Here is a 24,283-nt window from a genome sequence, read left to right as displayed (position 1 = left end):
GCTAACTGTGTTGTGCAGTTCCACAGTTATTTTAATAAGTTTTATTCTAGTACCATAAGTAAAAAATAACAGGGGGCATCTTAATCATGTTCATGCATATATTTCAGTAATGTTAATTGTGTTCACGTATATATTTCAGTAATGTTAATTGTGTTCACGACGTTGAGCTAATATCACCACCATCCATTACCAAAACATTCCATTTTCCGAAATTGATACTCTTTACACTTTAAGTCTTAACCCCCTTTCCATATCTCCACCATTTCCCCTGGTAGATTATATTGTAGATTTTTACTCTATGAATTTGTTTATTCTAATTATTTTATGTCAGTGACAATCATACAATACTTAACCTTTTGTGTCTGTCTTCTTTCACTCAACATGATACCTTCATTCATCCATGTTGTCACATTTAGTGTGACCTCATTCATTTTTAGGGCTGATAATATTTCATTTTGTGTTTACACCGTATTTTATTTATACACTCATTGGATAATGAACATTTGGGTTGTTGCCTTTTTCTTTTTTGCAATTGTGAATAATACTACTATGAACATCAGTATGCAAATATCTGACCACGTCCCTGCTTTTATTTCTTTGAGGTTTCTGGAAGTGGGATTGCTGCATAGTATGGTAATTATGTACTTAACTTTATGAGAACAGTCAAACTGTTTGTTCTTGGCTCAGCCATTTTGCTTCCATCCAATAATGAATGAGTGCTCCTATTTCTCCACATCCCCTCCAACACTTGTACTTTTCCATTTTTTTAATGCTAGTCATTCTATCTGATGTGAAGTGGTATCCTATTGTAGTTTGGATTTGCATATCTCTAGGCTAATGATGTTGAATATCTTTTCATGTGCTATGTGCTTTTTGGTCATTTGTATATCTTCTTGGAGAGATATCTATTCAGGTATTTTGACCATTTTTAATTAGGTTTTTATTCTTGAGTTGAAATATATCTTTATGTAGTCTGGAAATTAAACATTTTTTAGATATATGGCTTCCAAGTCTCCCATTGTGTAGATTGTCATTTTACTTTAATGATTAAATCCTTGATGCAAAAACGTTTTTGATTTTCATGAGGTCCCATTTATCTATTTTTGCTTGTGCTTTTGTGCAAAGCCTGAAACTATTGTCTAATACAAGTCTTGAAGATGCTTCCCTATGTTTTTTTCTAGGAGTTTGATAGTTCTGGCTCTTATATTTAGGCATATATTCCATTTTGAGTTTCTTTTGTTTATGGCATGGGGTAGAGGTCATCCTTCATTCTTTTATATAGGATACACAGTTTTTACAGCACCTTTTGTTGAAGAGGATATTCTCTCTCAATTGAGCAGTTTTTGACCCTTGTCAAAAAATCTGTTGACCATAAATATGAAGGTTAATTTATGCGCTCTCAATTAGATTCCTTTGGCCTACATGTCTTTTCTTACACCAGTACCATGCTATTTTGATTATTGTGTCTTTGTCATAAGTTTTGAGCTTGGGAAGTATAAATCCTCCCATTTCATTCTTCTTTTTCAAGATAGTTTTGGCCATTTGAGGTGCCTTACCCTTCCATATAAATTTGATGGTTAGCTTTCCATTTGCACAAATAAGGTTATTGTAATTTGATTGGGAATGTGTTGACTATGTAAATTGCTTTGTTTAAACATAGCATCTTAGCAATATTTAGTCTTCCAACCTGGAAAATGTAATGTCCTTCCATTTATATAGGTCTTTTTTATTTCTTTTAGCAATATTTTATAGTTTTCTGTGTAGAAATCCTTTACATCCTTGGTTAGATTTATTCCTAAATATTTTATTATTTTAATTTATTTTATTTCTTCTTTAATTTGTTTATTGGTTGTGTATAGCAACAGTATTGATTTTTGGGTATTGATCTTGTACCCTGCTGTGCTTGTTTGAAACTGTTATATACCACAGAAAAGCCATGTTCTTTTAATCCTGATCCAATATGGTTGAGTATAACTTCTTGATTAGGTTGTTTCCATAGAAATGTAACACATCTAATTGTGTGTGTGACATTTTGATTAGATGGAGATGTGACTTTGCTCATTTAAGGTGGGTCATGATTACTTCACTGAAGTCTTTAAGAGAGCTCACAGAGAGAAAAGAGTTCAGAGCTGATACAGATACAGACATTTGGAGATCAAGACAGAAAGAGCCCAGGTACTAAGCAAGGACCCTCCAAAATAGCCAGAACCTAAAAAGAAGAAATGGCTGGACCCAAGAGAAAATAAGCTAAGAGATGAAATGTGGGGTTTTTCCAGAGAGCAGCTAAGTGAGGGCCCACAAATGCTTGCCTAGAAAGCCACTGGAATTAGAAGCTGGTAGCAATGGAACTAGGAACAAGGACCAGCAGATGCCAGCCATGCATCTTCCCATTTGACAGATATCAGCCTTTGTTAGCAATCAAGGCATCTGTTCATGGTCAGGTTCATGTGTCAACTTGGCCAAGTGGTGGTGCCTGTTTGTCTGGTTGGGCAAGTGCTGGCCTGTCTGTTGCAATGAGGACATTTCATAGAATTAGATCATGAGCACGTCAGCTGCATCCACAGATGATTCCATTTGTAATCAGTCAAAGGGCAGTGTCTTCTGCAATAAGTGATGCTTAATCTAATCACAGGAAGCCTTTTAAGGAGGATTCAGAAAAGACAGGTTTTTATTCCTGCTTCAGCTGGTGAGCCTCTCCTGTGGAGTTCGTCCAGACCCTCCATCGGAATCATCGGCTTCACAGCCTGCCCTGTGGATTTTGGACTCTGTTCCCGCGGTCACGTGAGACACTTTTATAAATTTTGTATTTGCGAGTGTTCCCTGTTGATTCTGTTTCTCTAGAGAACTCTAACTAATACAGCATCTTCCTCTGGGTGCCTTAATATGGACATTTTTAGGGCCTTAGAACTGTAAACTTGTATCAATATATCTCCTTCATAAAAGCCAATCCATTTCTGTTATTTTGCATTCCAACAGCTTTAGCAAACTGAAACTGTCAAGGTCACTTGATCTTGTGTCATATATTAGCTCTAGCAACATTTTTGTGGGCTTTTTAGGGTTTTCTGTATATCAATCATGTCATTTGTGAATTGGGAAAGTTTTAATTCTTCCTTTCTGCTTATTTCTTTTACTTGCCTAATTGCTTTAGCAACAACTTCCAATTCAATGCTGAATAACAGTGATGACAGTGAGCACCCTTGTCTTCTTTTCTCTGATCTTAAAGGAGAACTTTCTGTGTTTCACTATTAAGTACTATGTTAGCTGTGAGTTTTTCATATATGCCTTTCATCATCCTAGGGAGGTTTCTTTCAATTTCTAGTTTTCTAAGTCTTTTTATCAAGAGGAGTTACTAGATTTTATCAAATGCCTTTTCGGCATTAATTGATATGATCATGTGTTGTTCCCCCTTCATCTTGTTAATGTGATGTATTACCTTAATTGACATTCTTGTGTTCAAACACCCTTGTATACCTGGGATAAACTCAGTTTATCATGGTGTATAATCCTTTAACTATGCTATTGGTTTTAATATGCTATCATTTTGTTAAAGTTTTTTTGCATCTACTCATAAGAGATATTGTACTTTTCTTTTCTTGTGATATCTTTATCTGGCTTTGGTATTAGAGTGATGTTGGCCTCATATGGATGAATTATGGAGGGTTCCTTCCTTTTCAAATTTTTAGAAAACTTTGAGAAGAGTAGGTCTTAATTCTTCTTGGAATATTTGGTAAAATTTGCCTGTGAAGCCAGTTGGTCCTGAACTTTTCTTTGTTGCGAGTTTTAGGACTAATGACTCAATCTTTTAACTAGCTATTGATTTGTTGAAATCTTCTATTTCTTCTTGAATCAGTGTAGGTAATTTTTGTGTTTTTATGAATTTTTCTATTTCATCCAAGTTATCCAATTTTTTAGTGTACAGTTGTTCGTAGTATCCTATTAGAGTCCTTTTAATTTCAGTGGTGTCAGTAGCAATATCCCCCTTCTCATTTCTAATTTTAGTTATTTTTATCATCTCTTTTTTATCTCAGGCTAGCTACAAGCTTGTCAATTTTATTGACCTTTATAAAGAACCAAAATTCTATTAATTCTCTATTGATTTTAGATTCTTTAGTTCATTAATCTCCACTAATCTTTTTTATGGGCTTCCTTCCTCTCAGTCTAGGTTTTGTTTGCTCTTCTTTTCCTCGTTCTTCCAATTTTGAGGTTAGGTCTCTGATTTGTAATCTTTCTTGTTTTTCACAATGCAATCACTTAGAGCCACATATTTTCCTCTCAACTCTTCCTTGGGTGCCTCCATAAGTTTTGGTAAGTTGCATTTTCATTTTCATTCACCTCAAGATATTTCTTAATTTCCCTTTTATTTTCTCTGTAACCCATTTGTTGTTTAAGAGTACATTGTTTAATTTCCACAGATTTGTGAATTTTCTATTTCTCCTTTGATTAATGATGTCTAGATTCAGTCCATTGTGGCTGGAGGAGATTGTATGATTTATTTTTGAATTTACCAAAATTTGTTTTATGACCTCAGATATTATCTATCCTGGAGAACAATCCCCGTGTACTTGAGAAGAACAAGTATATCATGAATAGTTTGGTAAAGCATTCTGTGCATCAGTTAGATCTAGTCATAGAGTATTGTCCAAGTCTTTTATTTCTTTATTGATCTTTTGTCTAGATGTTCTAACCATTATAGAAAGTGATTTATTAGAGTTTTCTACTATTAGCATAGAATCATTAATTTCTCCCAGAAAAGTTGTCAGTTTTTTCCTACATATATTCTGGGGCTCTGCTGTTAGGTATATAATGATTTTTTTTACTTAAAATCTCTTAATTGTCTTTGACTGAAAGTCAAAGGGATGGTAAGGGGAGAAAGACACCAGGAGCATCTTCCACATCTCCCCATATCTGCACTTTATTTGTTACCTGCCCATCAAATGTATCCCTTCAACCGTCCCCCGCAGCTCTGAGGAAGCAGAACATTTTTAATTCTCATCCACCATCATTGTCCAGGGAAATTTAAACAATGGCTGCCCTCAGAGCCAGGACCCCAATGGTCTGATATTGTTCATCAAAAACTGTGATCTACGATTGACCTGTGGTCACCCTGGAGGTGGAATTAAAAAAAAAATCATTGTGAAATATAATATACATACAAATAAAAAAGAAAAAGCAATCATTTTCAAAGTGTACTTCAACAAGTCATCACAGAACAGATTTCAGAGTTAGTTGTGGGTTATGATTCCACTATTTCAGATTTTTCTTTCTAACTGCTCCAAAATTCTGGAGGCTAGAAAAAATATCAATATAGTGATTTAGCAGTCCTACTCATTTGCCAAATGATATTTTCTCAATTCTACCACCTCCATCTTCTTTGAACCTTTTCCCATTCTATAGGGATCTCTAGGCAATGCCTATTCTGACATTTTCATTTTGAGAAGGGGTGTGGACACTAAAGGATAGGGGATGTAATTAGTTGATAAAATCTTGTAGATGGTGCTTATGCTGGATTTCAGGACTTATCTGGCCTAGGAGCCCTCTGGAAATTATAGTTCTAGGAAAGCAAACTTAGTGCATGGAGCTTTTATAGAGTCTCAATTTGAACCCTAGGTGTTTGTAAGAGTTAACAGGAGTGGTGTTGGTTGGGATTTAACAAAACATGACAATTAGCACTATCTAACTGAAGCTTGCATAATAGTAGTCTCCAGAATAGCTTCTTGATTCTATCTTATCTCTCTTAGCCAGTGATGCCTTATTTTATTAGACTTCTTTCCACTTTTAGTCATGAAGGCATTGTTGATCCCATAGTGGCAAGGCAGAACCATCCCTGGGAGTCATGCTGCATGTTGTCAAAGAGATCTTCATTCTTGAATGTCATATCCCACAGAGGGGAGAGGGTAATGATCTTCCTTGCAGAGCTCAGCTTTTTGCCAGTTTGAAACTATTATGTATTGCAAAAAAGCCATGTTTTAATCCTGATCCAATCTTGTTGGGGCAATTGCTTTCTTTAATCCTTATTCAATACTATAGGATAGAAAATTTTGATTAGATTATCTCCACGGAGATGTGATGCCCCAATTGTGGGGGCAGCCTTTTGCTTAGATGGAGATGTGACTCCACCCATTCAGGGTAGGCCTTGAGTTGCTTACTAGAGTAATTTCAAAGGGGAAACATTTGAAGAAACCTAAGATGCAGAGACACGGGCATTTGGAAGACCCTATGCAGATGATTGAAGAACAGTTGCTTCAGAGCTGACAGAGCCAACATGAGACCCAGACACTTGGAGATGCTGGCTCAGCAGATGTGGCCATGGTGTCTTCCATGAGATGCTAAGCAAGCCAGAACCCCAATTTGTGCCCTAGAGAAGCTAAATGAAGGCACACAGACACCAAATGTGGAGCCCCCACAGGAAACAGACTTAAAACAACAGAGCCCAGGAGCTAGGAATGAGCTGATGCCAGTCAGGTGCCTTCCTAGCTGACAGAGGTGTTCCAGACCTCATCAGCCTTTCTAGAGTGAAGGTAACTACTTGTTGGTACTTTACTTTGGACATTTTCTCAGCACTAAAATTGAAAACTTGTAATTTATTAAATTCCCTTTTTAAAAGCTGTTCTTTTTTCTGGTATAATGTATTCCATCAGCTTCAACAAACTAAAACAGCCGTAGAGAGAGAGAGAGGCTGCATCTGAGAAACAAACATGGTTTCCTTGAAGCAACTCTTAGGCCTCATTAAAGGTAAGCTGAGCTTTTCTACTACAGAAATAATATTCATAAAGACAAGCCTCAAAATCAAAGGCTTGGTGTGTTTTCTTGTGATTCCCCCAATGATTGAGAGGGCACCCAAGTTTTCCCAGGTGGCAAAGTTCAATAGTTCAATTTTTTTTCCCTTCAGACCCTCAAGGGCACGTACTTTTTAATGATCAGCCCACCATCATCTGAGATGTATCATTGTATTACATTAAGCCACATAGAAATACAAGGTCTTATTCTCATTCTGGACTCCAGGGGTTTGGGTTGTTTAAATGAGTTACCCAGAGAGGTTGATTTAGATTGTGTGTTACAGAAAATTTAGGTTCTAGACATAATAAACCTCTCTTCCTTTGGTCTCATACAGTAAATGACATTCTAAAATATACACACTATCATTATTTTACCCTGTGTTTTGATTTACCTTAGTCCCAGCCAGATTTGCTTCATTTTTATCTCTGAGGCATGCTCTCTTTTTTTGCTTATTTTAACCTTAATTGCATATACTAACTTTTTAAAATTGCTATGCTAACTTTCATGGTTGCAACATTGCATTACTGGGTCTTAGGTATCACAGAGTTACTTAAAATTTCAGGAAAATACCATCTGATACACATATTGCTCAGTGTCTCAGAATCTAGAAATACACTTACAACTTTAGACTGAGTGTTGCTGGTATGAGGGCTTACAATGTAGGCTCCAATTTGCTTATAAGCACTTTCTGAATGTGACTTCGCATATTTCTTCTTTTTTTCTGGCTTGTTTTGCACAACACATTGTTCCCAAAGTTTATTCAGTTCATTGCATGCTTCTTGACATGCCTCCTTTTTGTAGCCATACCATATTCCATCATATAAATGTATCACAGTTCACCATTCTGCTTCTTAGTCTTTATACCCTTTGACATTCTCCATCTCTTGGGGATCATGGATAATGTCCAAAATAAACAAACCATGTCATGTAATATCACTACTTCGTTGTACAATCAGCAGAACTCTCAATTTTAGACAATTTTCAATGGACCATAGTGACAAAGAACTGACCAACACAGCATCACCAAATATCCCTTATCTCTTCACCTGCCGCCAAATTAATTGCCCCTTGCAGTACTGCTGTTGGTCACAGCATGCATCTTTAGTTTTCCCCTTATACCTTACTACTACTGAACTCCTTGTCCAATATCAAATCTTTAAAGTAGTTCATGTGAGAACTTATTTATAATTGCAGATTTAATCAGTGGGATACATGGCACCATACAACCCATTAATTAGTTACCGTCATTTCATCCACACTCTTATATTTAAGCTCAATCTCATTGGGTAGCCTTTCCCCAAACTCTAGTTTTTGTGTACCTCTAGGTCTGCTATATTCTACAGTGAAACCTCTGAGATGAACTTTACCAGAGTCATAGCAACATAACCATACAGAATCCGTCCTTTTGTGTCTGTCTTATTTCATTCAGCATTATGTCCTTAAGGTTTGTCCATGTCATATACTTCAGGACATCGTTTCATTTTACTGCTGCAGAATAATCCATCATATGCATACACCACATTTTGTTTATACACTCTTCTGTTGATGGACACTTGGATTGTTTCCATCATTTGGCAATTGTGAACAGTGCCACTATGCACATTGGTGTGTAAATGTCTGTTCATGTTACTGCTTTCAGCTTTTCTGGGCATATGCTGATAATTGATATTGCTGGGTCATGGGTCAACTCAACATTTAGTTTTCTGTGGAATCACCAAACTGTTTTCCACAGTGGCTGAAACACTATACATTCCCACCAACAGTGAATAAATGTTCCAATTTCTCTACATCCTCTCCAACATTTGTCGTTTTCTGTTTAATAGCAGCCATTCTTATAGGTGTGAGGTGATATTTCATTGACATCTTGATTTGTGTTTCCCTTATAGCTAATAAAAATGAGCATCTTTTCATGTGCTTTTTAACCATCTGCATTTGTTCTTTGGAAAAGTATCTATTCATATCCTCTTCCCATTTTATAATTGAGTTGTTTGTTCTTTTCAGGATATCAAACCTTTATCCAATATGTGGTTTCCAAATATTTTCTCCCATTGAGTTGGCTGCTTCTTCACCTTTTTGACAAATTCCCTTGAGGTACAGGAGCTCTTGATCTTAGGGAGTTCTTATTTATCTATTCTTTTTTCTTTTGCTGCTTATGTTTTAGACGTAAAGTTTAGGAAGTTACCTCCTATTTTTAAATCTTGAAGATATTTTCCTATATTTTCTTCTAGAATTTTTCTGCTACTTGCTATTACCTTTAGATCTTTAATCCATTTTCAATTAATTTTTTCATTGGGTGTAAGGTAGAGGTCCTCTTTCATTCTTCGGCTATTGATATGCCATTTATTGAAAAAAACTATTTGGTCCTGATTCGTAATTTGGGGGGCTTATCAAAGATCAATTGTCCATAGATTTGTGGGTCTATCTACATACTCTCAATTCTATTCCATTGGTCAATACTTCTATCTTTGTGCCAGTACAATGCTGTTTTGATCATTGCAACTTTAAAGTCAGGAAGTATTGGTCCTCCCACTTCAAACTTCAGTTTTAGGATCTTTTTATCTATTTGGAGTCTCTTTTCTTCCCAGATAAATTTGATAGCTTGCTTTTCCAAGTGTTCAAAGTAGGTCATTGGGATTTTTATTGGTATTGCATTGAATCTGTAGATCAGTTTGAGTAGAACTGACATCTTAACATTCAAACTTTATATCCATGAGCAGGGAATGTGTTTCCATCTGTTTAGGTCATTTTTTATTTCTTTTAACAATGTTTTGTAGCTTTCTTTGTAAAAGTCCTTGACGTCCCTGCTTAAATTTATTCCTAGATAGCTGATTCTTTTGGTCATTATTTTGAATGAAATTTTTTTCTTAATTGTCTTTTCATATAGGTCATTACTTGTGTATTGAAACATTACTGATATTTGTACATTAATCTTGTATCCTACCACTTTACTGAATTTATTAGCTCAAGTAGCTTTGTCATAGATTTCTCAGGGTTTTCTGAGTGTAGGATCATGTCATCTGCAAGTAATTAAAGCTTTACTTCTTCCTTTCTTATTTTAATGCCTTTTATTTCTTTTTTCTATCTAATCACTCCAGCAGGACTTCTACTACAATGTTGAGTAATAGTGGCATTATAGTAAAATGCCATAAAATGGGCATGCTTGTCTCGTTCCCGATTTTAGAGAGAGTGTTTTCAATTTTTCACCATTAGATATGATTTTGGCTATGGGGTTTTCATACATGCCATTTATGATATTGAGGAAGTTTCCTTCTAGTCCTACCTTTTGATGAGTTCTTATCAGGGAAAGAATGCTAAAGTTTTCCACATGCTTTTTCAGTATCAATCGATATGATCACATGTTTTTTCCCTTTCAGTTTGTTAATGTGCTATATTACATTAATTTTTTTGTGTATGTTGAATAACCTATTCATTCCTGGTATAAGCCTTACTTGGTCATGATGTATAATTCTTTTACTGTGTTATTAGAATCAATTTGCTAGTGTTTTGTTGAAAATGTTTGTATCCATGTTCATTAGGAATATTGGTTGGTAGTTTTCATTTCTTGTAGCATCTTTTTCCAGTTTTGGTATTAGAGTGATGTTAGCTTCATAAAATGAATTAGGTAGCCCTCCTTTTTTCTCAAATTTTTGGAAGTGTTTGAACAGAATTACTGTTCGTTCTTTCTGGAATTTGATAAAATTTCCCTGTGAAGTCACTTGTCCTGGGCTTTTCTTTGTGGGAAGATTTTTGATGACTGATTGAATCTCTACTTGTTATTGGTTTGTTAAGATCTTCTATTTCTGCTAGAATCAGAATAAGTCATTTATGTTTTTCTAAGAATTTGTCCATTCGTTCTCTAGTTTGTGGCATTTAGTTGCTCATAGTATTCTCATATGTTTTTTAAAATTTCTTCTGGATCCATGGTAATGACCTCCCTCTAATTTCTGATTTTGTTTATTTGCATCCTCTCCTTTTTTTCTTTGTCAGTTTAGCTAGAGGTCCATCAACTTTACTGATTTTCTTAGAGAACCAAATTTTGGTTTTGTTGGTTCTATTTTTTTTTTTTCTGTTCTCCTGTTCATTTATTTCTTTCCGTAATCATTGTTATTTCTCTTCTATTTGCTTTGGGGTTAGTTTGCTGTTATTTCTCTAACTTGTCTAGGTGATTGAAAAAAAAATCAATTTTGCTCATCCTGTTTTTTCCTTTTTCGTACTGTATGTTAGGGACACATTTCATTATTTTTCCATGTGAATATTCTGCTATTGCAACACCATTTGTTGAATTTTTGTTTGTTTGTTTTTGCTTCTTTGTTTTTTGAGAAATGTGTGGACTGGGAATCCAACCCAGGACTCCCACATAGTAGGTGAGATTTCTACCACTGAACTACCCTTACATCCCATCCTTGTTTTTTTAATATAGGCATTTAGGGTTATAAATTTCCCTCTAAGCACTACCTTTGCTGCATTCCATAGTTCTGATGTGTTGTAGTCTGATTATCATTCTTCTCCAGATTGCTGTCACTTTCTCTAGCAATTACTTTCTTGGCCCCTGATTATTTAAGAGTGTGTTGTTTAATCTCCATATGTTTGTGACAGTTCTGGTTCTTTGGTGATTACTGATTTCTAGCTTCATTCCATTGTGGTCAGAGAAAATGCTTTGTATAATTTCAATCTTATTAAATTTATATAGGCTTATTTTGTGTGCCAGCATATGATATATCCTGGAGAACATTCCATGTGCATTAGAGAAGAATGTGTATCTTGGTGTTTTGGGGTGCAATGATCTATACATGTCTATTGATCTAATTCATTTACCACATTAAGTTCTCTATTTCCTTGTTGATCCTGTATCTGGTTGTTCTATCTATAGTAGAGAGTGGTGTATTGAAGTCTCCCACTATTATTTTCAAACATCTATTGCACCCTTTAGTTTTGCCAATGTTTGTCTTACGTACTTTGAAGTTTCTTGATTGGGAACATAAACATTTATGGTTATTATTTCCTCTTATGGAATTGTCCCTTTTATTAAAATATACTTTCCTTCTTTGTCTCTTATGATGTCTTTACATTTAAAGTCTATTTTATTTGATATTAATATAGGTACCCCTATTTTCTTTTGTTTACAGTTTGCATAGAACATCTTTTGCCATCTTTTCACTTTCAATCTATTTGTGTCCTTATGTCTAAAATGCATATTTTAATACATTTTGCCAATCTGTATATTTTAATTTATAAATTTATTTCATTAATGATCAAAATCAATATTGTAAAAGCAGTTTTTGACTCTACTATATAATCCTTAAGTTTTTATTTGTCAAATCTATATATTCTTTTCCCTCTCTTGCTTTTTATCCTTGATATTACTCTCATTGGTTCTCTTCAATGTTGTGTCCTCCTCCAGACCTCCCTCTTCTGTCTATTTTTTCAGCTAACAGGATTCCTTTTAGTATTTCTTGTAAGGGAATTCTCGTTTTGACTTGACCTCTCAATCTTTGTTTTTCTTTGAAGATTTTAATCTCTTCTTCAATTTTGAAGGACAACTTGGCTGAATAAAGAATTGTGGGCTGGAATTCAAGATCTTAATTGTATCATATCACTGCCTTTTTGCCTCCATGGTGCCTGTTGAGTAGTCAGAACTCAGTCTTATGTGTTTTCTCTTGTACGTAGTAGATCATTCTCCATGTGCTGTTTTCAGGACTTTCTACTTCTCTTCAAAATTTGACAATTTTATTCATATGTGTTTTGATGTAGGCCTATTTGGATTTATTCTATGGGGTTCATGGGCCTCTTTGATTTAATTGTTTATATCTTTTATAAGAGTTGATAACGTTTCTCTAATTCTGTCTCCAACTAACTTTTCCAGTCCTTTACTTTTTTCTTCTTCTTCTGTGACAGAAATGATTTTTATAATTGTGTACCTTTTGCTATCTATCACTTACCTAAGATTTTGTACCATTTTCCATCTTTCTTGCCATTTATTCTTTTGTGCACTCCAATTAAATTTCTCTGTCTTCTAGCTTACTTACTCTTCTTTCTGCTCTTTTTCAAATCTGCTATCATATGTGTGTATATTTCTAATTTGGTTGAATGTATCTTTCATCTGTGAGATCTGCCATTTTTCTATTTAATCCCTTGAATTCTTCTTTATGTTCTTCCAGTGTCTTCTGATATCTTTTGTTTCTTTATAAATATCCTTCAGTAGTTGTTCTATATTCTGTGACCCCTCCAGTGTTTTGGTTCAGTTATTTGGCTGCGCCATATCTGCCTGTGTGTTCACATGCTTTGTTATTGTCTGCTGTTTGCAGCATTTGATTATCTTAATAAGGTTATTTTGCAAGTTGGTTTCCTTCACTCATCTAAAGTTTTTTACTTAATTTATTTTGCATTGAAGGATCCCTTTGCACTTGGTTTCTCAGCAAGTCCTTGCTTAACCAAGGCCTCGATCTCACATAGGTGATATGATTCTACTTGAAGGTCTATTAAAAGCTAGGCAGGGATGCATGGGTAGTTCAGTGGCAGAACACTCTCCCACTATGTGGGAGACCTGAACTTGATTTCCGATCCAGGCATCAAAAAAGAAAAAACAATAACTATGAAATAGAATTTTTTAAAAAATATTGAATCATCTCAACCATAGTAGGCCCTAAATTCAGAAGGAAGCAGCCCAAGATATATTGGGAATGAACTCAAACTTGTGCCCACAGTAGGGAGAGAAAATTAAAAATAAAAATAAAAAACAAAAACTAAGACTAGTACTAATAATATAAAATATGGAAACATATAGTTAAAGAAACCTTGGCATATAGGGAGTTTGCCAGATTGCACTTACCGCTTCCTCCCAGCAGGTGGCACTCCTGAGGTACCTCCTCCCCTCAGGCCCACCCCTTCCCACTGCATTGGTCAGCTGGGAAGATGACATTCCTGGTGGGGGGCTGCACCAAGTGTGAGGTGGCAGAACAGATAGTCCATGGCACAGGATAGGAGAGCTGACCACAGCACCAGGAGGAGTAGCAATCTGCAACACACAGTGCCTGGTGGTTCCACCACTCACCACATTTGATCAGACAGCCATTTTGTGGTGGCCAGCTGGGTGACTGCTCCCAGCACCCAGGGTCAGGGCTCTTTGGATGGCCATGTATATCTCTAGGCTCTCTGTGGGTGCCACCAGGATGGACCCCTCAGGGAAGCCTCTCCAGCCAGCAGCTGGGGCAGGCTGCAGCAAAGAGATGGTCAGTTGCCTTGGATGTGCACTTCTCTGAATGCCACCAACCACCTACAGTTGGAGTCATGCCTGATCTAACTGCTTCCCCCATCACAATCGCACCACCTCTGTTCTCCCCAAGAAATACCAAAGACCCTTTTCAATCAGTCACACTCTGGGACCACAGTCCCAGTCATTCCCTCTCCATACCTTATCCCTTACAGATATCCCTCCATATCTTGTCCCTTAGAGACCTGGAGTGAATTTTTATGTCCTTTTATGGCACTGGCAAGGTAAATCAGGGATTGGACTCCACTTCTGGCTGAAGTGAAAGTGAGGGTTGGGCACAGTAGCTGCTGCAGGAAGAGAGCACTATACTGATCTTTACCATATTTTACCAGCCTCTTCCTTCTGCTCTTCTTTGGATGCTGCACAGTGTTCTACTGGATTTTGGAGTATCAAAATAATAGATTCAGACAGTTCTTACCTGATTAATGTTTTTTCTGTTGGAGGGACTGTTTTCTGGAGTTGCCTACTCTGTCTTCTTCTGACAATTCTCTCCTGTTTTTTTTTTTTTTTCCTCTTGAGAGAATGCCATGGTGCTACAAATTTGTACATTCTGATCCAGGGCCTTCTCCACATTGGAGAGTTCATTCAGCCCTCAGCACATACTCAAGGAGGGCTATATTGCCATGAGTTAACGACTTTGGAGAAAATGCTCAAAGGATTATGAGATTCTGGATATAAATGCTTCTGCCCCTTTTACATTATGCTTTCAGAAATCATCACCATAGAATGGAGCCCCTGTTTCTCACAGCAGTGACTTAAACAGCTTCATTAAGGCAACATTATAGTTGCTTTTCCTCCTCTAACACTCTTCAAACTCTCCCCCCTGTCTCCTGGGTTCTCTCCACAAATATATCAGCATAATACCCTCAACTAAGTCCTTACCTCAGGTGCTGCTTTTCAGTTCAATTGAAATTTATTGAAGATCTTCCATATTTCAGCCATGCCATATAATTTCTTTCCATTGCAATCTCAGGAACATCCTATGGTCTTGTCTCTGTTTTTCCAACTTTACAGATTAAGAAAATGAGTGATATAAAATGTAAAGATTTAATCCACATGCCTTAATCCAATGCCCATGATCTTTTCTAATTAGTCTTGATCACTTGGACCTGTCAGAATTGGGGACATTTAGGTTAAAAAAAATCCTGAATTATAAACTTAAGAGAGAAAGTACCAGTAGTAATTTTCCATTTTTAGGCTTATCTCTGACTTCCAGTCTGATATTATTTGCTTAGACAAGGTTTCTCAGCTTCGGCACCATTGACATTTTGGGGTGGACAATTCTTTGTTATGAGATGCTGTTCCATGCATTTTGGGATATTTAGCAAAATCTAATCTCTGCCTATTAGATGTTACTAGCAAAGATTGCTCCACTCATTTGTTCTCTGTGCCAACATCTTTCACAGTGATTGATAATAATGAGGAATCTGTAAATATATGCTGCAAAGATAATTAATAAACTCCTTAGAAAACAAAATCACTTCAATGTTTATTAAGCATCTTTTGTAAGAGTCAGTATAAATCATTTACCAGGTATTTTTTATACTTTACCTGATTTCTTTGGTTACTAGGATAGCAGCTGAAGTATTTTTTGATCCTCAGTTTTAAGCAACTAACCTCCACACAGAAGTATATCCAAAAAGGAAATCAATTTTTTCATTATTTTCCAATAATATATGAAAAACACATTTTTTTGAGCTCGTAGGGAGACCTCAAACATTCGTGGTTTTATATGATTTGTGCTGTTCCCACATTTTTCATTAATCCATTTTCCATAATAACTTCTACTCCTTCCATAAAATACATTTAAATTTATTGAATGGTGTGAGTTTTCAAAACCACACAGCAATCTAAATGGCATTATATGAACATGAAAAGGTAAAGTCAGAGACCAATAGCTGTAGTTAAAGCTGTATTCTTAAGATATGTAAAGTCTGCCAAATACTTAGGACTAAAACCTGTAAGCTAATGACCTCAGGATTAAATGTCATCACCTTAAATATTTAAAATATAATAATCTCATCAAGTTTATAAACAAGATGCATTGAAATTTGTTTATGGTATTGAAGAAACAAAGTTAGCATTCCTTCGTTAATTATAAAATTGATTTACTTGTTCAATCTGTAAAAAAAACCATTATTTTATGTTATTATAAAATCTGTGCTTTAGATGTCCTGCCATATTGTATTTAAATAAATTACATTTATTAGAAATGTAATTTTAAAATTAGAAATTTAAAATTAAAATTAAATTTAGAAATCTAAATTTAAAATTAGAAATGCATATTAAAATCTCTTCCAGAGACAATTTTTAAAAAATTGCTTTCTTTTATACCCCTTGTGCCTGTTTTATTTAAAACAAAACAAATTACAGCGGATGATTAAACCAGGGATTAATATATTGTTATGCATGTGTGCTGCTAGGGGATTTTATGTTTGACTCAATAAAAATTATAAATATTTCTACTGCTTAAAATATATTTCTTCTTCAATAGAACTTATAAGCTTTAGATAAGAGCAAATTCATTGCAACATTTATTTGGAGATAAGATAACTTAGCATGAGGCCCCTGGAATATGACCTCCTTCCTTGCCCAACAGAATATAAGCTTCAGAAGAAGAAATACTTGTATCTGTTTTGTTCACTGATGTATCGCAAATGCCTCAAACAGTGCCTGACACAAAATAGGACCCACCAAGAGGTCATGAATGCATGAATGAATGAGTGAATGAAATGGAATCCTTACTTTGAATATTAGTTTCTTATACTATTGTATCATATTATCACAAATTTATTAGCTTAAAACAATACAATTATTATCCTACATTTCTGAGGTATGTAAATATGATCTGGGTCTCATGGCTAATGAAAGTCTCCGGCAGGACTGTATTCCTTCTGGAGGCTCTCAGGGAGAATTGGTTTCCTTGCTTTTTCCCAGCTTCTAGAGACACCTTCATTCCTTGACTCATGATCCCCTTCTGTCTTCAAAGTCAGCATGGTCAGAGTACTTTTCGCATGGATTCACTCTGACAGTGACTCTTTTTCTTTCTACTGCTTCTGTTTTTAAGGACTCTTGTCATTACATCGGGCCCACCTTGATAATCCACATACTCTCTGTGTATTAAGATCAGCAGATTAGTAAAGTTTTATTCCAACTGCAACATTTACTCCCTTTTGCCATGTAATAAAACACATTCACAATTTAAGGGATTAGGATGTTAACATTTTTGGGGGCCATTATTCTGCCTACCACACAATTGCAGAATATAGGGTAAACTATTTGGCCACATTGTATTTGTCTCCATATTTGTAAAATGTAGATTATTATAATGGTATGTAATCTTATATACTTATCTCATCAATTTGTCATGATATTGTTATCGCCATGAAGTTTTTAGAATGTTGCCAGCACATTTTATTATATAGTTGTAAGGACCCAGGGCAAGGGCCCAAACCCTCCTCCATTTAAGAGCAAGTCACTGCACACAGTCGCACAGCCACTTATATGATGGGAACAGACAATAAAGTCAAAGAATGAAAAGCTCCCACCCTGCTCACCAACTCTTATGAGACTCTGCTGAAACATATCTCACAAGAGTCTGTCAAAATCACACTGTAACCATATCTTATAGGATTCTGTTAAACCTTATCAGCCACCATCTTGGCATGCTCTTTCCCTTTTCCCTCTTGGTCTTGGGGCAGATTTCTCTCTCATTTCTTGACTGGTCATCATTGAAATGTATCTCCCTCCTGTCCATAAATTCCTGATTAAAACTCATGACTAATATTCTGCCTGGAATGTTCTTTGGTCTTGGGGTTGTACTAGGCTGTCTCTTTGGTGAGCCATCCAGGAGCCCAAAGAGACACTAGCTATAGAGAGCATGAATCTAGAGAAGGGGAACTCAGCAGGAGTAATCCCAGGGTAGCCTGCTTCCTTCATAGAGGGAGGCGTCACCCCCTTACTTTACTACATTGCAGTCAGCCATTTTTTGTGCGGTATGGCCAGCTGCAGTGGAGTGTCCCAGAGAGACAGAGAAATCAGCAGGTTTGGAGGATGCATCGACTGTCAGGCTATGCCTTGTAGATAAGAATTTCCCTCACTAAGGTCCAAAGTCTTAGGATACCATAAATTCTTTATCTGACAATGAAAAGGAGAAAAAACAAGTTTGGGACACAAAGGATGGAGTGATGCCACCTTTGTTTGCAGTGGTTCCAAAGTTTGTCTCTTTACTATAAGAAATCAACATTCCATTTTGTCATTCCCTGAATATCCTGTTAAGTAGGGCCAGTCAACTGTTTATTGCTTTCACCTAGGAAGGAGAACAAATGATTTTTATCACACTCCTACAAGGCTATTTACAGGGCCTGGCCATATGCCACAGTCTTGTAGCAAAGGATTCAGCTAAGTGGAAAGATGTAACTCTGTCTCATTATGTTGATGATAAGTTAACCAGCAACTCTTTTCCAGAACTAAAAGAAACCTCAGGCTTACTGCTATTTCATATGAACAGTCAGAGATGGGCAGTTGATTGCAGTGAACTGCAATGCCTTGGTTGGCCTGTCAAATTCTTGGGTATTGTTGGGAAAGGAAAAATTTATTGCTTTTGTGGTAATTGAAAAAGGTACAATGTTTTCCTATGCTGCATATGCCAGAACAACTAATGACTTTCTTGGGATTGTTGGAATATTGGAAACCTTTCGTTCCTCACTTAGCCCAAATGTTACAGCTTGTGTATGTTTTGATTATAAAAAAGCCATTTCTAGGAACGGGTTACCTGCTAGCAGGCTGCTTTTGAAAAAGTCAGATGGGCTATTGTATTAGCATTATGAAGGGTGAGCCCAGATGTGCCTTGTGAATTAAATATGGCTAGTACCAATATTGGTTTGGGATGGGGTGTGTGGTAAAGGAAGAGGCAATGCAAGTTCCCATTGACTTTTGGTTTCACTTCTGGACAGGAGCCAAACTACAGTACAGTCCCACAGGAAAACAACTGTGAGATGCCTGTATTACCCTACTGCAAGTTGAAGGACTAATTCAGGCATGCCCTGTGAAATTAGGAACAGCCATCCCCGTATAGGCGTGGATACATGGCACTGCTACAAATCTCACTCTGGTAGTGCACAATTAAACACATTAGTGAAATGGAAAGCATATCTGCTTCAGTGCTAGCATTTTTAACAATAGTCCCTGAAAGGCAGAAATGCATGATAACCCGAGACCAATTTCCTATGTGGAAAAACAATGTTTGCCCCTCCCTCCTGATCCTCTGGAGGTGGTGTATCTGTGCCCACCATTGACAGATGTGACAGTATACCTAAGTCTGTCTAGTGTACTGATGGATTAGCATATGGACAACCTGCTACCATGATGGCAGTAGCTGTGCAACCTATTATAGACACTATATGGTGGGAAATGGGGTCTATGCAAAGCAGTCAATGGGCTGCATTAAGGGCTGTATGGATGGTCATTGTTCAGGAGCCAAAAGATACATTAACTATTTGTGCTGAGAATTGTGCATGGTCCTGAGGCCTGGAAGTGTGGATGGCCACATGGAAATAAAGCAATGGGCTACTGTCTGCCACCCCTCATGGGGAAAAGAAATGTGGAAAGATGTCTGGATTACCTCTCACAAGTGAAAAGTAACTGTGTTTCATGTCTCTGACCATAATACTGATTCTCTAACTGGCAACATTGAAGGGAATGCTTTAGCAAAAATTCAAAGCCTAAAGCCAACATGGCATGAGACTGCTGAATAGTTGCATAAAAAGACAGGACAACAAGGGTACCAGACTCCGCGAGTACTGGCATAGCAATTCCAGCTGCCTATCACAAGACAACAACTGAAAGAAGTTGTGGACACCTGCTCCTCCTGTTCACTGTGATGCCCAAGGAAGCTTTACATCAGCCTCAAGCAGATCCCAGCCATCAGGTGGCAAGTAGATTACATTAGTCCTCTTCCCTCATCCAGAGGTGCAAAATATACTTTTATAGCTATAGATATGGCCATTGGACTGTGGCTGGCCTTCCCAGTAGAGAAAACTAGCCAAAGAACTATAATATGTAGCTTAGAAAAGCTAAGAACATTCTTCATGGTCCCCACATATGTGGATAGTGATAAGGGGATTCCCTCTTCTGGACAACTAATCAAAGCCTGGGCTATTGAACATGGCGTCTTATGGACATTTCATTTGCTACAGGACATTTCATTGGCAATTGCAACCCCATAGCATCGGAGTTACTTGAAAGGGTGAGTGCACTTTTAAAAGAGCAATTAAAAGGTGATAGGCAATTTCTGCAACAGTGGGCCCCAGGTTGTAACAAGTCCTTGCCATCCTCAATTCATGGCCCTGAGCACCTGCTCTTGCTCCTGTTGAAGGTAATATCCAGGCCCATGCAGTGCTGTGAATTCAGGTAAAAGGACCTGACCAGGATAGCCACAACGAGGTAATGAAAACAACTTGCTCTTGCCTATGAACAAGCTTTAGAAATTGGGGAAAATAAGATTGATTGGCCATGATCCTGGCCAATGCAGCTGTGCTGATAGGGATTCTGAGGTCCCTGGGTTATTGGGGTCACCCAGAATTTAAGTATTAGACTACAGTTGATGTCCAAAATGCCAGAATTTTTACATGTAACCAACCCGGACCCCCTCCATACACCAAGGTGCACAGTGTGTATGACTGTGTGGATACTTATTGCACTCAGACTAACTGTGGATTCGACTCCATAAAGTTCCCTGCAGCTGCAGGGGGAGAATATGGGGTATGTGTTTACTAATGGAAATTTAGCTTGAATTCTTTTTGCCCTTAGCATTGTAGCAAATCCCTTCCTGAAATAGACTTGTGCAGTACACTACATGCACACAAGATCTCAATGCTGAGTGTGCACTGAACTGCCACTGTCAGCTACTCCTGGCCTGCCTTGGACTGTGACATCTGTGAACTGGACTGCATAGAATGCCCTGCTGGCATGGCAGAATTCAGCATACCACAAAAATGTAGAAGAGATTTTTCTCATTTAGGACTGAAATAAATTATCAGTAGAAAGATTTCATTCCCTTCCTTGGCCATGGCAGCCTTATTTTGTGGAGTTGTTAACTCAACTCTGCGTGGGGAACTTCTTATGTTTCATTGTCTCTATACTCTTAAGAATCCAACCTCTGTCTTGTGGTCAATGGAGTCTGCTGTGTGTGTGTGGATTGTAAGGATCCTGGGCACAGGCCCTACCCTCTCCTCCATTTTGAGAGCCAGTTACTATGCACAGCCACCTACATGATGGGGACAAATGTTAAAGGGAAAAGAATGTAAAATTTCCCCTCCCCTGCTCACCAACTCCTGTGAGATTCTGTTGAAACAAATCTCACAAGAGTCTACTGAAACCCTATGGTAACCTTAACCAAATCTCACAGGACTCTGTTAAACTTTATAAGCTGCCATCTTGGCATGCCTGTTTCCTTTTCTCTCTTGGTCTTGGGTCAGAGTGCTGGCTTTCATTTCCCAACCGGCCACCATTGGGAAGTTATCTACGCTTTGTCTATAAGTCCCTACTTAAAACTCATGGCTAACTTTCTTCCTGGTATGTTCTTCGGACTCAGTGCTGGGCTGGAACAATTGTAAAATGTGGTGATGAATATGTCCTTTTTAAGCTAACATTTTAAAAATACTTTTTAATTTTAATTTAAACAATAATTTTTAAAATAATTCAGTCCCACTCATGCTTTAAGGAAGAGGGATTAATGACATCTGCTTAAAGTCTCCTAAATACTTCAAGACATCTAGTCTTTGAAATTGGGAAACTGAATCCAATTTCAGGATCCAACCCTCAAGAGGGTGATCTACCAGCCTTTACGTGTTGAAGAAAATCAACAAAGATATTATCAGAAAAGGTGAATATCTTTGGAAGTCAGTGAAAAAGTGGAACTTTGAAGTAGCCAAGAAAGAAAAATATATACTGCAAATATACAAAAATATATATAATATTAAAAATGGATAGTTTTAGATTCCTCCTTTGAATATGGGTCATACAATTGAAGTAGGGGTATTCATGGAGGAATTAATTAGAATAATCAAGGGACTACCACTCAGATCAATGCCATAATAAAATGCTTGGCATAACTTATTCCTGGAGATTGAGTGTTTTGATATTTTAATCTTTTGGTCTCAAAGCTAAACCAGCCAAATTATCATTGTATTTTAGTTAGAGAAAAATTGAGTTATAATAAAGTGGTTTGTCAATGTGAGTAAAGATTTTTGTTGACTATCCAGCAAATGGGAGAAGGTGCAAAATACTCATTTCCTCAAGGTGAAAATAATTTTGTACGATTGAATTAATCTATAAAACATTAAGCAATTCTTCATAGTTCTGAAAGCAATTTTAATTTGAATTGTGGGCGTATGGATTCTTCAGTAATTTTGTAAAATATAAGATTGAGGATTCTGACTGCTTCATTTCATTTCCCTTAAAAGGATAAAATGATTTTCTAATAGACTCTAACTGAATTCACACCAAAGACTGCTCTATGATTGTAAAAACACATTTATATTCAAAATGAAACTTAATTATTTGGCAAAGAAATTAAACTGAAAATAAAATTCTATTTTAACATGTAAAATATTTACAAAATTCACTAGAAATCTTTCTATGTATTTCATTCAAAATAAAACTAGCATTATTTCTTCCTTAAACAGGGAAAATTCTTTTTCAGTAATAATTTGTTTAAATTTTGGTCATGTATTTAATTTCACCAGATCTGTTTCTAATTTGTTAAATGGGCATAATATTACTTGCCTTCCTATATCGTCATTTTAAATAGCAAAAGAAATGACAGATGACAAAAACGTTCAGAATAAAAAAATTGCACACATGAATCATATTTATTATTTTCATTTTTTTTAATGCCTTAGCTCTGAGTTAACTATTCACTTGAACTTTCTGGACAGCATAGGTTGGCAGCAATGTGGGATCAGTAATTTGGAGGTGTATATACAGATGGTAAAACAGCCATCAGACATTCAAATAATTTAATGTTTAAGAATATAGGCTTTTAATTTTTTCTTCATGTTTTCGTGTTATCTTAATTTTCTTTCCAAGGAAAAAAAAGTGGGTAGAATTTTAAAAAAAGACAACGTAACAATACACAGAAACAAAACTAACTGAGCTCAGACTTTTGGTCCATATCCTACTGCTACTATTTTCACTGCTTCAATTGCTACTAATCTTATAGTACCGCTTTCATTATTACTGCCAATAACAATAACAGCAATAATAACTAATATTTGTTGTGCCAGAAAGTTTGCCAAATTTTTATCATAAGTGAACTTCTATTTTCCCAAATGTAAAAAAAATCATGTACAAATTTAACGACTTCTCCTTTCCTGTAGTATTATCACCTTACTATTTTTTCTTTAAGTCCTTACAGGGCTAATGATCCTATTTGACTATAGCCTTCTCTTGGTGAAAAATATCCTTAAAAGAATGGGAGTGATATGCTAATTTTTTTAATCCTCATTAAAATAAAACAATTATGCATTTTTAAAAAATGTTTATCAATATATCTCCTAAATTAAGCACTTGCCCCATTATTGGTTTGCAACTACACCTTAAGAAAGCATTATTTATACTTATTTTACAGATTTAAGAATGAAGGTTTTCAAAAGTCAAGTGATATGTCCAAAGTCACACAGTAAGTAAGAGGTGAAGCTTTTTTTAAAAAATCAGTTTGATTAGCAATGTAGTTACCTGGTGAGTTTTATGTCTCCTGTTATTGTCATCTAAACCCATACCATAGCACCATCATGATGTCTTCATATTCTAGTTAAAATGAAAACCATACAAAGGATTGACTTAATGGCAGGAATTTATTGGCTCTCAGTTTCAGGGTCTAGAAGATTTGCTTCCTCCTACAGTTTGTATCTTTTAGGGTTTCTGCTTTTTCCAACACATTGCAATGCACATGGTGATATCTTCTCCTTTTTCTTCTGGGTTCCATGACTTCCAGCATCTGGCTCTCCCCATGGCTTCCCTCTCTGTCTGACTTGCACTCTGTTTACAAAGGACTCCAGTAATCTGAATTAAAGCCCAATTTGATTTAGTTGAGCTGCACCTTAACTGAAGTAACATCTTGAAGCAATCTTATTTACAATACGTCCTCACCTGCCCCAGTGTGGACCAAGACCAAAAGCATGCACAAACTAGGGTGCCCAATTCAATCCACATCAGTTCAGCCTCTGGCTTCCA

General features: G+C 36.4%; 1 long non-coding RNA gene across 2 annotated transcripts in view; it reads left to right on the top strand.

Moving 5' to 3' along the window:
* Positions 1-6,668: 6,668 nt before the first annotated feature.
* LOC143663560 (uncharacterized) overlaps positions 6,669-24,283 on the top strand; it is a 41,681-nt gene continuing 24,066 nt past the window's right edge. For both annotated transcript variants that reach the window (XR_013166042.1, XR_013166041.1), the window contains exons 1-2: positions 6,669-6,732; positions 23,679-23,729. This is a non-coding gene — a long non-coding RNA (uncharacterized LOC143663560). The remainder of the gene's footprint in view (positions 6,733-23,678; positions 23,730-24,283) is intronic.

The sequence above is a fragment of the Tamandua tetradactyla genome, chromosome 19, assembly GCF_023851605.1.
Source record: "Tamandua tetradactyla isolate mTamTet1 chromosome 19, mTamTet1.pri, whole genome shotgun sequence".
Lineage (NCBI taxonomy): Eukaryota > Metazoa > Chordata > Mammalia > Pilosa > Myrmecophagidae > Tamandua > Tamandua tetradactyla.
This window is presented reverse-complemented; position numbering and strand designations above follow the sequence as displayed.